We start from the raw sequence: 17,234 nt of genomic DNA, 5'->3' as shown, positions 1-17,234 counted from the left end.
TCCATTTGGCTGTTTCTGAATTATGTCCTTTAAAATAAACCAGTAAAAATAAATAAATCACTTTCCTGAGTTCTGTAAATCAGTCACGTGAATATTGTATCTGAGGGGTTGTGGATTTGATTCCCGGTCAAGGGCACGCACCTGGGTTGCAGGTGTTATCCCAGGACTGGTCTGAGTGCATGCATGTGGGAGACAACCAATCTGTGTCTCTCTCACATCAATGTTTTTCTCTCTCTCCCTCCCCCTTCCACTCTCTCTAAAAATCAATGGGAAAAATATCCTTGGGTGAGGGTCAACAACAACCAAAAAGATGCTTTACAAAGAAAACTTGAGACTTAGGGAAAGCATGCAGGTGGTTAGCAACTCCCCAAAATTAAATATTTTAAAAATTGTACATACATGTTTTATTTTTTAAAATGATTAGAGTTCTTTATGGCAGCTCTGTTCAATAGACATATAGCCACATATAATGCTAAAGTTTCTAGTAGCCACATTAAATCACTAAAAAGAAACCAGTGAAAGTAGTATTAATATTGCATTTCCACACTACGGCCTCTCTTATTTAATGCAGATTGAAATTTCCCATGTAACCCTCACAAATGAGCATGAAAGACATAAGAGGAAGCCCTGATTCAGGCAGTCCGTGAAGCTGGGATGTTGTGATACAGGAAGCAACCTGACAAAACTGCGACATGATGGCAGGGATCCTTCCAGGCAGTTCTCAGCATGCTCCGTGGCTGCCCTCCTGACACCGAGTCAGAGCATTCGATAATGCAGCACAGACAGCAATTTGCAGCCTGTGTTTATACAGAATTGTCATTGCAACTATTGATCCTGTAACAAATGATAAGAGAACTGTTCAGGGCTCTAGGAAAACAATTGATGAAACCTCTGTATGATCCCTAAGAAAATCTGGCCTTGAATATGATGCTATAGTGCAGTGATGGTGAACCTATGACACCTCTGACACGCGAACTCATTTTTTTGGTTGATTTTCCTTTGTTAAATGGCATTTAAATATATAAAATAAATATGAAAAATATAAGTCTTTGTTTTACTACGGTTGCAAATATCAAAAAAATTCTATACATGACACGGCACCAGAGTTAAGTTAGGGTTTTTCAAAATGCTGACACGCCGAGCTCAAAAGGTTCGCCATCACTGCTATAGTGTATTTGAACTTAGTGTGAATTTAAACACAATCTTAGGGTTGTTTGCTTTTAGATAATAATTGTGATTGAGGATTGGATGGCTTAGTTAGTGCAATTCATGAAATCTGAGGCTCTTGTGAGCAGATGAAGAACTAAATTTGGGGAGAAGAACTTCTTTCTGCCCACCCCCTCCCACCCCATCCATTTGTTAAGTAAAGGCCCTGTGGTTCTGTTTGGGCCCGTGTGAATTGTTTAGCTTCAGGAAGACAAGGGGCACAGGTATGGGGTGTAGTGCTGGGCACTGGTGATGGGGTAGATGGTGAATATTCTGGAAGTTCTCCAGGCATCATCTCTGGGAAAAGCGAGGAGGATCATCATCATCATGAGAAAAGCAATGTTTCAAAAAGCTGCCTCTACAAGTGTTGGTCCTTATGCCTTTCCTTTCCTTCCAAGAGTTGGTGAAGCTAAAGGAGAGAAGCTAAAAGGAGGAAAGTGCTCATTCACCCCTGAAACGGCACAGGCAAAGAGCCACATGCAGATACGGAGTGGCCGTGAGAGGGGCAGGGAGGAGGACTTTTGCTAAAAGAGTTTCCTTCTTCTCAGAGCCACCTTCACATTAGTGGAAAAGACTGAAATAATTTCTACTCTTCTTGACTTTTAATGGTAGTAACAAAAGCAGTCAGAGCAATAGCTAGACATTTATTCAGAGTCCACTCTACGGCAAGCTTTATGCTGAGTACTTTCTGGGAATCATTACATTTAATCCTCACAATACCCCTTGAGGTAAGCACTGTTATTACTGTCATTTAAAATTTTTTTATTATTTTATGGATCAACATTTTTACAATCCCAACTCTTAAGGAAAGAGGTTATAGTTTATTTTCATATAGGTCAACAGTCCCTTATGAGAAAACCTTTGTGGATGGATATTTCATAATTCAGAATTTAAACATTTTTTTTAGAAATGTTATACAATTTTACACCATATTTTACATAATACCTCAGTGGAGTCAACATGGACCAAATTGGGTCCCCCTATAATTCATATGTTGAAGCCCTAACCCCATGCAACTGTATTAGAGATAGGGCTTTGAAAGAGGTGACTAAGGTTAAAGGAGATCATAGGGTGGAATCCTGACCTGATAGACTAGTGTGCTTATGAAAGAGGAAGAGACCCCAGAGATCTCTCTTTCTCTGCTATGTGAGGTCAATGAGGAAGCAGCCACTGCAAGCCAGGATGAGGACCCTTATCAGAAACCGAATCAGCTGGCAACTTGATCATGGACTTCCCAGCCTCCAGAACTGTGAGAAATTATGTCTGTTGTTTAAGCCATCTAGTCTGTGAGATTTTGTTATGGCAGCCTGAGCAGAACCCCCAAAATCAACATATTAATATTTCTGCAGTGAAACATATGACCATTCAAATGAAGTGTGCTAAAGACTACAAATAGCATTATAGTTTATTTACACAGCAGTAAATCAGAAAATGAAATCGTGGAGTAAATAGTAACCAAAAATTATTTTTTATTTCTAAGAGAAATAATTAGTAAAATTCTAATTATATACAGGTTAAAATGAAGTTAGAGGTTTTATATATAAATATTTACACACACAAACATATATAAAAATGTATCTACATATGTACATATGCACACACACAAACATTTAATAAATGTTTCTTATTTCTAGTTACCTGGAGACCTTGGGCAAGAGGCTATATCAGTCATCTAGATACAATTAGATATCAGATGATGGGTCAGGAGCAGGATTCTCAAGTGAGGAAGCAGTAGCATCTACCCAAGGAAGGCCTTTAACACACGTCCTCCAACCTCTGCTTCTAGCCATGATGGAGTAACTGTGTCCAGACTTGACCTCCTGCTGTAAAAAGATTAAAACTGGGTAACACATTAAACAGCTGTTTTTGAACATTATGTAGGATGCAGTACGAGATTGTGATGTCCAAGAGAACAAAAACAAGTCAGGTGAGCCGTCCCATCACTCTTGCTTTCCTCTTGGTCCCACTTTTTGGACCACAGCACAGGGAGAAGGATGCGAAACAGAGCACGGTGGTATTGTTGAAACGCAGAGAAGTGAAAGTGGCTGGGCTTTGTTTATAGATATACCAGAAAGGAGGTGTAATGCAGAAAAAGAGCTCTAAAAATACGCTTTGGGCTTCCCTTGAACCTGTTGCTACAGAGTAAGCTGCAAATACATAGAGTGAATTTCCATGAGGCCAGGCAGAGAAGAACCAGGGAGCTGTGTGCTGAACAATTTCTGGAGCTCACACAGAGCTGAGAGGCTCTCAAGTTCTCACCAATCAGAATGAACAGTCCTTGTTGAACACCAGAGCATTCAGTAGATACCCTAGAACAGCAGTTCTCAACCTGTGGGTGGCGACCCCTTTGGGGGGGGAACGACCCTTTCACAGGGGTCGCCCAAGACCATTGGAAAACACATATATAATTACATATTGTTTTTGTGATTAGTCACTATGCTTTAATTATGTTCAATTTGTAATAATGAAATTGGGGGTCACCACAACATGAGGAACTGTATTAAAGGGTCGCGGCATTAGGAAGGTTGAGAACCACTGCCCTAGAAAGACTAACCTAGCCTTAAAGTGAAGGCTACTCTTAAACCCACTGTAATAAGGCTTTAAAAAAATAAGCATTGTGCCCTAGCTGGTTTGGCTCAGTGGTAAGAGCGTCAGCCTGCAGACTGAAGGGTCCAGGGTTTGATTCTGACCAAGGGCACATGCCTGGGTTGCAGGCTCAATCCCCAGTAGGGAGCATGTGGCAGGCAGCCAATCAGTGATTTTCTCTCATCATTGAAGTTTCTATCTCTCTCTCACTCTAAAATATATTTTAAAAAGATTCTTACATATATGTATATATTATATAAAAAAATAATATCCAATTGATTCTGTTTCTCTGGAGAACCCTGACTAATACAACTGCCTGCTGAATATTTGCATTGCTTTCAATGTTCAATTTTTGTATATTTTAGCTTGACTCATGACAAAAGTAGTGATATATGTTCACTTCTCCATTGTCAAATTCATTTTATCAGTGGTCTGCATTGTGTGTCCTTTGCAATGTCTTCTTACCTTTCATTAGTTCTTGATCATCAATGCACAGAAAACCTTCTGCAATTTGCCATTTGCTCTTGGTCGTAAATTACTTTTGATTTTGATATTTGTTTCATGAAGACACCATGATCTGTCTTCTGTACTAATTTTTCTTACTGCATTATTGATTAAAACAGCTCCTTCCCCCCCCCCTCTTTTTTCTTATTCCCTGTTACCTACAGGGGCAGCTTTAACTCTTCTCAAAGAGCAAAATTAAACCCAAATTTAGGGGATATCTATAATACTTTCAACAACAAACATAAATTTAAAAAATAAATAAAATAGCAAAAATGCACATGGCAGATGTAATACTGAGGGGTAAAAGCTCTGAGACACACAGCTAAGGGTCAGACCTGCTTTTGCTCTCGTGAGTTTAGTCCCTACACTTAAAAAAGGCCTCCTCTTTGGGGTTTTGTAATAGCCGAGAAAGGATTGTGGACCTGTACCTACCTCCTGCTGAAATGTCACACGTTTTGAAATGCACTTGTCCTTGTTTGACTAAGCAAGAAGACAGAGTGTCCTCTGGGAAGAGCCCTCTCCCTGCCACCCACTTTGGTTACACATGGACTTTAATAAGGCACCAGTGACCTCATCCTCCTGGCTTGACTCATTGGCTGGGTTTCCAGAGCAGGGCTGTCAGAGCCTCTAGCTCCATCAGCAGAGATGACTGATGAGCTGGCCTTGGCTCCCACTCCTCTTTGCTGGTCCAGCATTTTAAGTCCTGGACAAACTGGCACCCAAAAGGAATCCCTAATACTAAATCTTAAAAAAGCTTCCCTTACTCTCTGAGGGCCTCTACTGTCCAAATGTTGGTCCTCAGGGAATATGCTTTATTGGTTCACCAAATCTCTGCCACCTGTCCTATATAATAAAAACCTAATATGCTAAATATCTGGTCATCCGTTCAACCAATCAAAGCATAACAGGCTAATGATATACTAAGGCCACTTGAACGCTTGCTATGATGTGCACTGACTGCCAGGGAGCAGATGCTCTGACCAGTAGGTTAGCTTGCTTCTGGGGTTTGGCCGATCAGGACTGAGTGAGACACGCCAGACATGCACTGGAGCCCTCCCACGGTCCCTCCCCAGCTGGCCAACCTCCCGCGTCCCTCCCCAGCCCTGATTGTGCACTGGTGGGGTCCCTTGGCATGGCCTGAGCCCTCTCGAAATCCGGGACCCCTCGGGGGATGTTGGAGAGCCAGTTTCAGCCTGATCGTGCAGGCCAAGCCAAGGGCCCCACTGGTGCATGAATTTGTGCACCAGGCCTCTAGTTAGAAATATAAGGTGATGGAGGGATTGATGCCAAGGAACCCTGCATACCTGAATTCTGTTCTAGAGTGAAATACATGCACAGAAAATAATACTGGTCCAAGCATGTTATATTTAGTCGGGGTCTGGCCAAGCCCACGGGCACACCCATGTGGCCTAGAGCAGACCACATGCAACATGGTGAATGTAGTTTTCAAAGACTAGTCTGAGCTCTTAAGCTTTTTGTGTTTTTTTCTGGCCTTATCAAGGAAAAGGCATCCAGAGCCTACAGCATGGCCAAATTCTTCCCTGGTAGGGGTAAAATGAGGGAAGGCGTGGGAGGAGCTGTGAATATCTCCTGGTTAATAGCATCCCTGATTTATATTCTTTGACCTATTATCCCACACACTTAACTTGTAGGCCCATCTTATCTGGCCTTGTGGGATGAAAAGTAGCTGAAGAGTCAGTGTGAGTGGAACACTTTCCCTAAAACAGACTAACTTAAACCCTTCTGATAAGATGTCTCAGTGACTCTTCTGGCCCTTGATCCTGAGCAAAGGTAGTAGAGAGAGTGGAACTTGAAGCCTCTTGTGGCCATCATGGTGGATGTTTTTCAAAGTGAGGTTGAAGACATGAAAATGGAACCGGACTTCTTATAATCACAACCACTCCTAACTCAGAGTGTGGCATAGAATGTGCTGCTCAAGTCATTTGCCTACTTACTACCCCAGAGAAAAGAATAATCTCTTTAGTCTTAACCTAATGGTGACCTGAGGCAGTAAGAAATGTCAATGCAGTATGTGTTGCATTTGGAAACAAGGGATCCAAATAAATCCCACTTCCTCTTCATTTGTGTTTCTTTCTCTACTTTGGGACGTGAATCAAAGACATCAAAGATTTCGCACTGCCAAATATATACCAGACCTTAACACGTACACTGTGATAGAGGTCACCCTTTAATAAGAAAAACCCACAAAATATTTATTCTCATCCCACTCTCTGAATTAAAATCTTGACCTGATGTACTTCTCTGCTTGTGTTGTTTTCAGAAGAGTCTAGACCTGAAATCTAATTATCTTGCACATTAGAACACTAATACTGTTGTTATTCTGTCAATGCCTGTCTTCCTTTATAGGCTACATATCCGTATAGCCTAGATTCATCTTTATTTGTGTGACTTAAGCCATCTTGATCAGATGCTCTAAATTAGTCCTGGAGAAAGTTCATTTTGATATGCAATCAGATTGAGACCTGTTCTCCAATCTCATTGGAAATTCATTGATAAATATAAAAAGTCACCTGTTGATTGAAATATTATCACTGATTAGCCACTGTAATTAGGGAATAGTACCATCACTGATAAGTGAAACAACTATCACTGATTCTCTTGTGTTTATTATCTCATGATAGTAGTCTGAAACACCACCCTCTATATAGTTAGCACAAAATCTATTTTAAGTATTTATGAAAGTAAAGGCTTAATAGTTTCCATTAATTACAAGGTCAAAAATGAAATGTTTTAATTTTAGCTCTCTATCAAGTGCCAAAAAGATGTCAGAATTTGCTCAAGCCTAATTTGATATTGTTAATCCCATTTTACATATGAGGACATAGATGAGGCACAAAGAGGTGCCATAAAATGTTCAGCATCACATACACAGTAAAGCTAGCTTTTGAACTTAGAGAATTTGCTGACATAAACTATGTTCTTAACCATTACGTAAAACTACATCTCACTAATACCCTCCCTTAACAAGGCCCTAAGGTCCTCCCTTTTGCCCCCCTGCCTCTTCACACTCTATTATTTTAAGAGCTATGGACATGTACATAGCTCTGTCTAAAAAAGGTTGATTGCTTTTTTCTATGATGGATTGGTTACCTAAATGTGAAAAAAGAAACTAATACTTCTAGCCCTAACTGGTTTGGCTCAGTGGATAGAGCATCGGCCTGCAGACTCAAGGGTCCCAGGTTCGATCCTGGTCAAGGGCATGTACCCTGGTTGCGGGAACATACCCAGTAGGGAGTGTGCAAGAAGCAGCTGATCGATGTTTCTAACTCTCTATCCCTCTCCCCTCCTCTCTGTAAAAAAAAAAAGAAAGAAAGAAAAGAAAAGAAAAGAAAATAATACTTCTAGAAGAAAATTTAGGAGACTACCTTTTTTTTAAAATATATTTTTATTGATTTTTTACAGAGAGAAAGGGAGGGGGATAGAGAGTTAGAAACATCAATCAGCTGCCTCCTGCACACCTCCTGCTGGGGATGTGCCTTCAACTAAGATACATGCCCTTGACCAGAATCGAACCTGGGACCCTTCAGTCCGCAGGCTGACGCTCTATCCACTGAGCGAAACTAGTTAGGGATAGGAGACTACCTTTATGAGTTGGGCTAGGTAAAGACTTCTTGAGACACAAAGAACAGCAGCCATAAATAAAATGATAAATTTGACTATATAAAATTGGGAATTCTTTTCACCAAAATACATCTTTAAGAGAACAAAAAGGGAAGACAGAGTGGGAGAAGATATTAGCAATACTTACAACTGACAAAGGATTCTTATCCTGAATATAGAAAGAACACTACAACTTAATAAGAAAAAGCCAAGTGACCCAATAGAAAACTGGGCAAAAGACATAGACAGGCACTTCCCAAAAGCGGTCATTAAAATGGCCAAATAAACATAGGTTTATTTGTTTTAAAATCTACCAAGTCCGTGGAATTCTCAACTAAGATCCAAGGATCAGAAAATCCAGAAAATCAAATGCTGTGAGGATGTTGTCAGAGAATCAAGTATAAATAAGACAGGATTTGTGTCTACAGGCCCAACTCATTAAAATATACAACACAAGGAAGTGCAAGGCATAGGTGTAAAGATAAGGTTTAAAGCTCATGGTGGCTACATAGCTTAATTCAGAATAAAAGAAACAAGGATGCTTCAGAGGAGGTGACACAGCTGTGCCCTGATGGGTGATCAACTTCATGAGCTGATAATATGCACCTCCCACTTTGAGGGGTGGTGGGAGAGGAAGGAGGACATAGGAGCAAGTCAGTCAATTCTCAAACCCAGCCGGCATGGCTCAGTGGTTGAGTGTCGACCTAGGAACCAGGAGGTCATGGTTTGATTCCTGATCATGGCACATGCTCAGGTTGCAGGCTCAATCCCCAGTGTGGGACGTGCAGGAGGCAGCCAATCAATGTTTCCCTCTTATCAATGATGTTTCTACCTCTTTCTCCTTCTCCCCTCCTCTCTGAAATCAATTAAAATATATTTTTAAAAATTCTCAAAAAGTGGCATCTTTTCAAAGATTGGTGAGACATGGAACTAAAAAACATCAGCGATCACTCTGCAAACACTCAAAGAGGAAAGTGACTAACAGCACTTCCTATTTCATGAACTTACACCAACCGCCAGTGGAACAGGCCCTGCCCTGGCTCTGAGTCTCTGCTCCTTCTCCCAATTCCTAGCCAGGCCTTTTCTTGCAGGCCACTGAAACCGATTTCTTTTGGCTGTTTCACATTTTCTCCAGGGGTCAGATTTGACCTGATATTCTTACAACTCATTTAGGTTTTGTTTCTTCATCGTCAGTGAAGCCACTTCTGTAGGTTGTTGGCCTTTAACTCTGGAAGCGTCAGGACAGGTGGGATATGCACTGTGATTTCAGCTAACTTATTCTGGGTGTGGAGCACAAAGTGCTGCTCCTTTAAAAGATTTCCAGTGTGAGGCTTCCCAGAAAATACTGTCAACTGGTGGGCACAAATTTCAAAGCTCTTTTATCTCTGTTGTGGGGGCGCTGAGGTCCGCCTCCTTTGCTGTCAGTCATTCCAGTTCAATGCACCGTAGCTTTGCTGTTTCTCAGAAAACAGTGAAACTCTCCTGGAGCCATTCTGTAAAGACATTTTTAAAAACCACAGAAACCATTTCATGACTTTCCAGAGAAAATAAGTCATTTGCAATTGGGCCTTAAATGGAATCGCCGGGACACCCTCCTCAACACAGAACCAAGCACAGGTGTGTGACATGTTTGGCTCCAATGAGTTTAAGTCAGTGGTTCTCAACCTGTGGGTCGTGACCCCTTTGGGGGTCGAACGACCCTTTCACCGGGGTCGCCTAAGACCATCTTGCATATCAGATATTTACATTACGATTCATAACAGTAGCAAAATTACAGTTATGAAGTAGCAACGAAAATAATTTTATGGTTGGGGTCACAACATGAGGAACTGTATTTAAAGGGCCAGCAGGTTGAGAACCACTGATTTAAGTTGTAAGGATTTGAGTAGACTATCTTTTCTTTTGGCATTTTTCAGGGAAGGAGTCATTATAGACTGACTCAAAATAATAACTCCCTTCCTTAATATTTCCTTATGGTTTTGTTTAGGGCAATGGGGAACTGGAGAGAATTACAAGACCTAATAAAGATTTGAATTGGCTTTCTGAGGAGGAAAGGAAACTTAAAAAGTTAAGGAAAGTGAATTAAATTCTTCAACAGATTAGAAAGCACCCCATGAAAGATATTGGTGGATGGTTGTAATGCTAATAGTGGGGTGAACAGCCTTAAATTCCACCCCAGCCTACATGCACATTCTTTAGATGTGTGGTTTTAACTGTGGTCCATGGACCCCTAAGGTTTTCCTAGGGTCCAGGAGACAGCGTCTCAGGGGTAGAGCTACTAAACTTGGGCATGAACTAGATTCTGAGCTCTCATGTCCCATTTCAACCACCATGATCTGGCTTTGTATCTGTTTTACATACTGGTGTTCCCTGTAACATTAGTTTGAAAAAAATATATATGTTCAAGAGAGGGGGAGGGGAAAGAAGAGTTTGGAAATCATTATTATGCATCATTTCTCTCAGCATCATCTAAGAATCTCTCCAATGAACCTCCAGCTTTTCACTACAGTGTGAGAACCTTAAAACTGCAAGCACCCTGCTTAGACATGGGCAAGCAGGGCACCTAAGACTGTGTGGCAAAGTGTTTTAGAGCACTGTGCTTGAAGGTTTCTGTCTCCCCCAGTGCCTGGGACTGGCTGGCTCCAGCAGTGCCATCCAGGTGAAGAACCCCTAGTTCACATGGTCCTTGGCCCCTGGTTCCTCCTCAGAGTACTTTCTGAAACTCTATCTGGTATGGGTGGTTGACCAGTTGCCCCAAGGAAGTCTGGAACTTGCATCTGTGGGTTGTTCTGGGGTCCTGTGGCTGGACCCCAATTCCAGAAGTACAGACTGATCAGCACATTGTTCCCTACTGGCCAGGGTGGTATTTCTTTCACAGGACTGTTTAAGATTCAGGTGCCAGAGCAGTGCTGACACTCACAAGAGGGACTCCTGTACCTCCAACCCCTTGTTGCTGGTGCCCAGGACAGTCACCACACTCCTTTTGAGGCCATGCACCGCATGTCAGGAAGTCCTCCAGCGGGGACCAGGCCTGTCTCTTCCAAAGGCTTTTGAGATTGTTGCCATCTGATCAATGTCCTTTCTTTTCTCTGATTGATATGATGACATTGCTCTCGCTCAGGTTGGCCTTAAGGCCTGTCAGATGAGGGATGGCTATTCCTTGAATGAATGGAACTATGCTTTTCCCACTAGGCCAACAGGCTCCTCCTCTATCCATATTGGGGGTGGCAGTGTGGAAGGTAGAAATATGTTCAACTTTAGTAGAGATGATATTCCACAAATGCAGTGATTATGGCCTAAAGAGTTCAAGAGAAAGCATGCTTGGAATATGTGCTATTTTACAGTTAAGGTATACAATTCTGGACAATAAATATCACATGCACAGAAAATGAATTATTGCTCACATTTTCTTGCATATCCTTGGTAAGAATTGCATGTATGGCCAGCATTAATGCACAGCATAACGAGCTCTGAGAGGGTCATTGGAAGCCACTGTTCACAGGCAGCATGGTGGGTGGTGCCGCATCAGTAATGAAGGAACCAGCATGAAATAACTGGTGTTAGGGAACTATAGGAGCAAAAAGATCTATATTGTTCCTATACTAACAGCTTACAAAGAGCCACGCACTGTGAGTAATGACTGCTACATTTTTCTTGCAGTGGAAGATATGAATTAGCCAGGAAGAGCATATTTAACAATAAAGAGCATGAAGAGAGAGTTCCTGGACTTGAATAAGAACAGCTGGGGCCTGGATACTGCAAAGAATCTTTGCAAACACTGAGTGGATAGAAAATACTTGTAAGTGCTCTACCTTTTTTCTAAATCACCAGTTAATCATCTTTCATGGGCCCATAAATTTTGTAATACATTTTTAATCAAAATTTTTATAGACAGCCCTCCCCCCAATATTTTGCCCAGTGACTCACACACCATGGACAGCCCTGCTAAGACTCTTACCATATCTTTCCTGGTATTTTGTAATAACCTCCTAATTGGTCTGTTTTTTCATTCCCTACACTTTCCAGTGCATCTTCCAAACTGCCAGAGTGCTCTTTCTGAAATGCAAATCTAATCGAGTTTGTTTTTTTTTTCTGCTTACAACCTTTCAATAGGGAACCAAATTAAATTCTTTGGCTTGGCATATACTTTCTTCCTTCATGGTCTGGCCCTTCCTGTCTCTTTCAGCCTCATCATCTACAAACCTCAATAGCTACTCTACGTTCTAACTATGCAACTGGCTATTTTCAAAATACTCACTGCTCTTCAATGCTCTGCCCTCTTCGGGGATTTCCTTACTATCAGTTGTCTCTATAAATGATTCCTACATGTCCCACAAGACTCACTTAGACTCCCACCACCACCTTTCTGAATGCCTCCTTCCACCCACCTCTCCCAGGCGGCCAGTGAAGCCAGAGGAAAGTGGGGGACGGAGGGTATAGTTGAGACCAAAGGCTGTGGAGTACAATTCACAAATATTTTCAGAGGATTTTGTTCTGAGGGAGTTGGGAATCCATTGGATGCCCGAGCTCCGCGTCCTCCCTTCCACCCCATGAAAAGCTCCTTCTAATATTCCATCCTTCTGTGGCCTTTTCCAACTCTGAATCTGAGCTGGCTGTATGACCCAGTTTAACCAACACAACAAGGCAGAAGTGACATTGTGCCAACTTGTGGGCTTAAGTTATCAGAAGGTGTGGCAGCTTCAGCTTTTGTGCTTTGAAAACCCCTGGGTGCCGTGTAAGATGTTCAGCCTCCAGTGCTGGAGAGACCGCGTGAGGAGGCCATGTGGAAAGGGAGAGGCCTGTGACTACATGGGAGGGAGCAAGAGACTCAGCCACCAGCAGCCCAGCTGAGTCCAGCTTCCAGGTGTCCTTGCCAAGGGCCAGACTTGTGAATGAAGCATCTTGGATGTCCCAGCCTCATCCACAGCTGCACGAAGGTCCTGTGAGACATCCACCTAAGCCCCAGTCAATCCTATGGAATCACAAGAAACAATGAAAAGGTTATACCAAGCCACTAAGTTAACTGATAAATGAACCAGAACTTAACAGGTGAGAATGGGTCTTGGCATCAAGCATTGATGAGAAAATGTTGGGTAGGGGATGTACCCTTAGCAAGCCCCACATCTGGAATCATGAAGCAGGGAACGTAGACCAATTGGACAGACAGGGTGCAATCTAGGCATCCAGCACAACTGTACCCACCCTTGTTAATTTCACCATACTCTCCCACTCTCTGTCATCCTCACCCTGTCAGTCCCACACTTGATCAAGAGAGATGAGGGATCAACCAAGTTCAGTGTCACATCTCTCTATAGCTATGCCAGGCAGTCGGGCAAGGTGACCATCCAGCTGGCAAGAAGCTACGGACAGGAAGCCAATACTTGATGAGATGTTATAACAGAAATGGCTGAAGCCAACTACCAGTGAGTTCTCTGCTCTCTGGTCAAGGGCACAGATTTCATCCCAGTTAATTTGGCTTTATTCCATGGCCACAGACTAAACCTTTAACCCAGCCAGCTGTCCAAATTGGATTTGCTCCATTCATCTTGGAAAAAAGGATGAGACGCCATGTCCAAATCACAGCTTTTCTCAGGGAAATACTGTGTTGTGAGTGAGCCCATCTGTAACAGTGGCATTTTCAGAAAAAGAACTGAGTTCTAATAGTCATTCACTCATCTCCTTCCTCCCCACATTCCAGCCTAAATTTGGATCACCAGTCTCTACCCAGTCCACAGGTTTAAATTTTGACATCATTTTGAAGTCTCTCTTCTTCCCATCCCCTACACCCAATCTACACCTTGATATCACTTCTACAACATAGCTCTTTTTATTCCCGCAGTTGTAGTTTAGGTACGTATAGCCTACATGGAGGGTTTCAAGGACTTCTTAACTGGTATTGCAGTTTCTACTCTCTTTTTCTTCCTTCTCCAATCTATCTGTTACATCTCTGCAAGAATAATCTTCCTAAAATATATTTTGAGCATGTTATTTTTTAGCCCACAATCCTTCAGTGGTTTTCTAATTCTTCCAACAGGACTGCAAACTCAAATACTTTCAGGTGATTTAAGTGTCAGATGTGACTGAATGTTTAGGAGAACAACAGGGAGCTGTGTAGACCTGCTGGCAAGTGAGAGTCCTCTTCTGCAACCCAGGAAGAGGGCTCTCTGAATACATGTGTTCAGAGAATGGATCCTGTGAAAGGCATTTGCATCCCATAATTTTAGAACTACTGTTCAGACCAAATGAACCACAAAATTTCACAAAACAGAGGCCAGACTCTTCATTCTAATGGTCAAAGCTTTCCATTACTAGATTCCAACCTACTTTTCTACACCGACTTTTAATGTCAGTGTGTAGTTTAGAGATGGCATATATATAGCACATGGCTATTACTCTTCCATCCCTGGTCCATGGTAGATATTGCCACTGAACGTGGCCCTCTTTTCTGTTGGGCTCAGATACAATGATCTAGAGAGCCGGATGGGCTTAGTGTGCCAGTTAAACCTACTTGCCATTGTGTGTTGCTCATTTCTAATCAATTCTGGCCCAGGCCGAATGGCAGTAGGACCGGTAGCTATGATGCAGACCAGAGGACCAGTAGCTATGATGCACGCTGACCACAAAGGGGCAGATGCTCAACACACAGGCATGGAAACATGGAACAGACTGATGAGTCTCAGAGGGAAGAGGGAGGGGGGAGGGCAAAAAGAGATTAACCAAAGATCTAATATGCATACTAGAGGCCTGGTGCACAGACTCATGCACCAGTGGGATCCCTTGGCCTGGCCTGCAGGGACTGGGCCAAAACTGGCAGTGTGACATCCTTGAAGGGTCACAGATTGCAAGAGGGTGCAGGCCAGGCGAGGGACCCCACTGGTGCACAAATCTGTGCACCAGGCCTCTAGTTTTTTTAACAACTTGGTTTAGGGGTTTTTCTCTGGCTGACATTCTAGCCTACGTCATAGGCTGCTATGCTCTAGGCTCAGTCCCCTTTTAGGTGAGTCGCCCACTGGTCACTACAGGTCATGGCAGGAGACAGATCCTAATTCTGGCAGTTTGCTCCAGAGAGAATATCAGATGAGGAAACCATCTTAGCAAAAGCAGATGTATTAGAAAGTCTCTCATTCCCACCACCCACCTCTACCCTTGTAATGACAAATGAGACCAGCTCCACAGTGACACCGCTCCTTTAGCTGGACTCATCACAGCACAGCTGGTTCACAGTATTCAGACTATAGGTTGTTAATATTGGGTACATAGATTCAAGCCCCATAGAAGCATCATAACTCAGGCTGGCAGTTGGATTTGGCTCACTAGTGTTTTTGGTTTGTGGGAGATGTTCATACTATGAAGCCTACATCAGACTGAGTCCAAGATTTCTCCTGTGAGGTGTTTAATCCATTAGGTAATCATTGCTTCCATTACTCGCGGTCTGCTTCACTTTGTTTCTATTTAATTGGGGCCTGCATTTCCTAAAGAGCCCAGTTTTCCTCTTTGTATGGCAAGATGCTTATATTTTCTTCTAAAGCAACTGACTTCATTCTTTGTCCTAAAGGAAAAAGTAAGACAGAGTCTAATCACATCACACAAACTCTTCTTCAAAAAACCCAAGGGAGGGGAAGGAGAAGAGGAACTACATATTTTACAACATACTTCATGGAGCCAGTTTGTCTTCATGGATGATCCTCCTCAGAGGTCTTCAGCCTGGAACCCACTGTGGTGGATTCACACCTGCTCCGGGGATATCTCGCCCTAACAGCAGGCTTGGATATGGCACAATTTGAGATGATTGCCTATACAGGTTAACATGCTTTTTGCAAAGCCCTAGAATGATTGGGTCCCTGGAGCAACCACTGCTAGTGATGCAGCAGTTATGGGAGTAAATGTGTGAGGTGGTTAAATGTTGGATTAGAGCCGGGAGCCAGGACATTATGGACCCCCATGGCTGTAGCCCACTGAGTGTCCTTTATCTGTTCAGAGTTCCTGGGTTTTGTTTGTTTGTTTTTTACAAAAAACTTTGGAATACACTCTGCTATGGACTGAAAACTTGTGTTCCCCCAAATTCATATAATGAAGCCCTAGTCCTCAATGTGACAGTATTTGGAGGAGGGGCTTTAGAGGGTAATTATGTCACGAGGATGGGGCCGTCAAGAATGGGCTTAGTGCCCTTACAAGAGGAGACACAAGAGACATCATCTCTCTCTACCTTATGAGGACACAGCAAGATCGTCATCTGCAAGCCAGGAAGAGGGCTCTCACCAAACATGGGATCTGCCAGCACCTTCATCTTGGACTTCCCAGCCCCCAGAACTGTGAGAAATAAAAATCTGTTGTTTACAAGCCAACAGTCTCTGGTAATTTGTTATAGCTGCCCAAGCTAACTAAGATATTAGTTATACTTGAAGAGAAAGAGCTAAAATCCATGCTAAGGACCACCTGCCAGGGAGAGTGATTTTTTCCATCAATTCCATCTATACAAGGGGTGGCAGGAGGCAATATATGAGAATTCCCCTCCTCCCCCCCCCCCCCCCAGCAGAATGGGAATGTGTTAAAGTCAGGTTTTTATCTTTAATAAAGACCAAGATAACAGTGAGATTGTGTTTTTAATGGAGGTAGCTTCATGGAGAAGGCAGAACTTGATGGTTCCTGGGGAAATGAACCTTAAAACCACCCATGTTTCACCAAAAGCTTGTTCATTATTGGGATTTAGCTCAACACTGGGAGGGGAAGCCCAGGTCTAAGTAGTGAGGCATCCTATCTGATCCCTGCTGGCTCAGGGGACATACACTGCTCTCAGGACCAGAAGTGGAGGGCGTGCTTTAGCCTCAAGGTCCCCAATACGCATGGAATTGAACTTCATAAAAACTCATGAAAGATTCTAAATTTTTATCAATAATTTTTCCCAATTTAATTGATACGGTCACTATATTTATAGAGAAAAAAACATAACTTACCAATGAAAGATACTATGTCATTCTTACTACCACCTACCCACCCCCATAACTCTCTGTTTGATCATTTGATAGGATGGCTCTAGATTAGGGTAACCCACCACCCAGTAATGAGTTATGCCAGAAATAGCCTCCCAGCCTAGGACCTGTGGGCTAAGGACGAGGACATGGCTGGTAAGGGGCGACAGGAGTCTGTGGTATTTTAAAAAATGTCTGCAAACAACAAACTAGTTCAGTATGTTGAAAACTGACAAAATAATGTCCATTTCCTAATCATCACAGGGTTTTTTCATAGTTAAGATTTTATTAGGAAACTAGAGGCCTGGTGCACGAAATTCATGCACAGGAAGGGGGGGAGGATCCCCT

Source organism: Myotis myotis, unplaced genomic scaffold (genome assembly GCF_014108235.1).
Source record: "Myotis myotis isolate mMyoMyo1 unplaced genomic scaffold, mMyoMyo1.p scaffold_m19_p_3, whole genome shotgun sequence".
In the NCBI taxonomy this organism is placed as follows: domain Eukaryota; kingdom Metazoa; phylum Chordata; class Mammalia; order Chiroptera; family Vespertilionidae; genus Myotis; species Myotis myotis.
The sequence above is the reverse complement of the archived record's forward strand: the minus strand, read 5'-3'. Positions refer to the sequence as shown.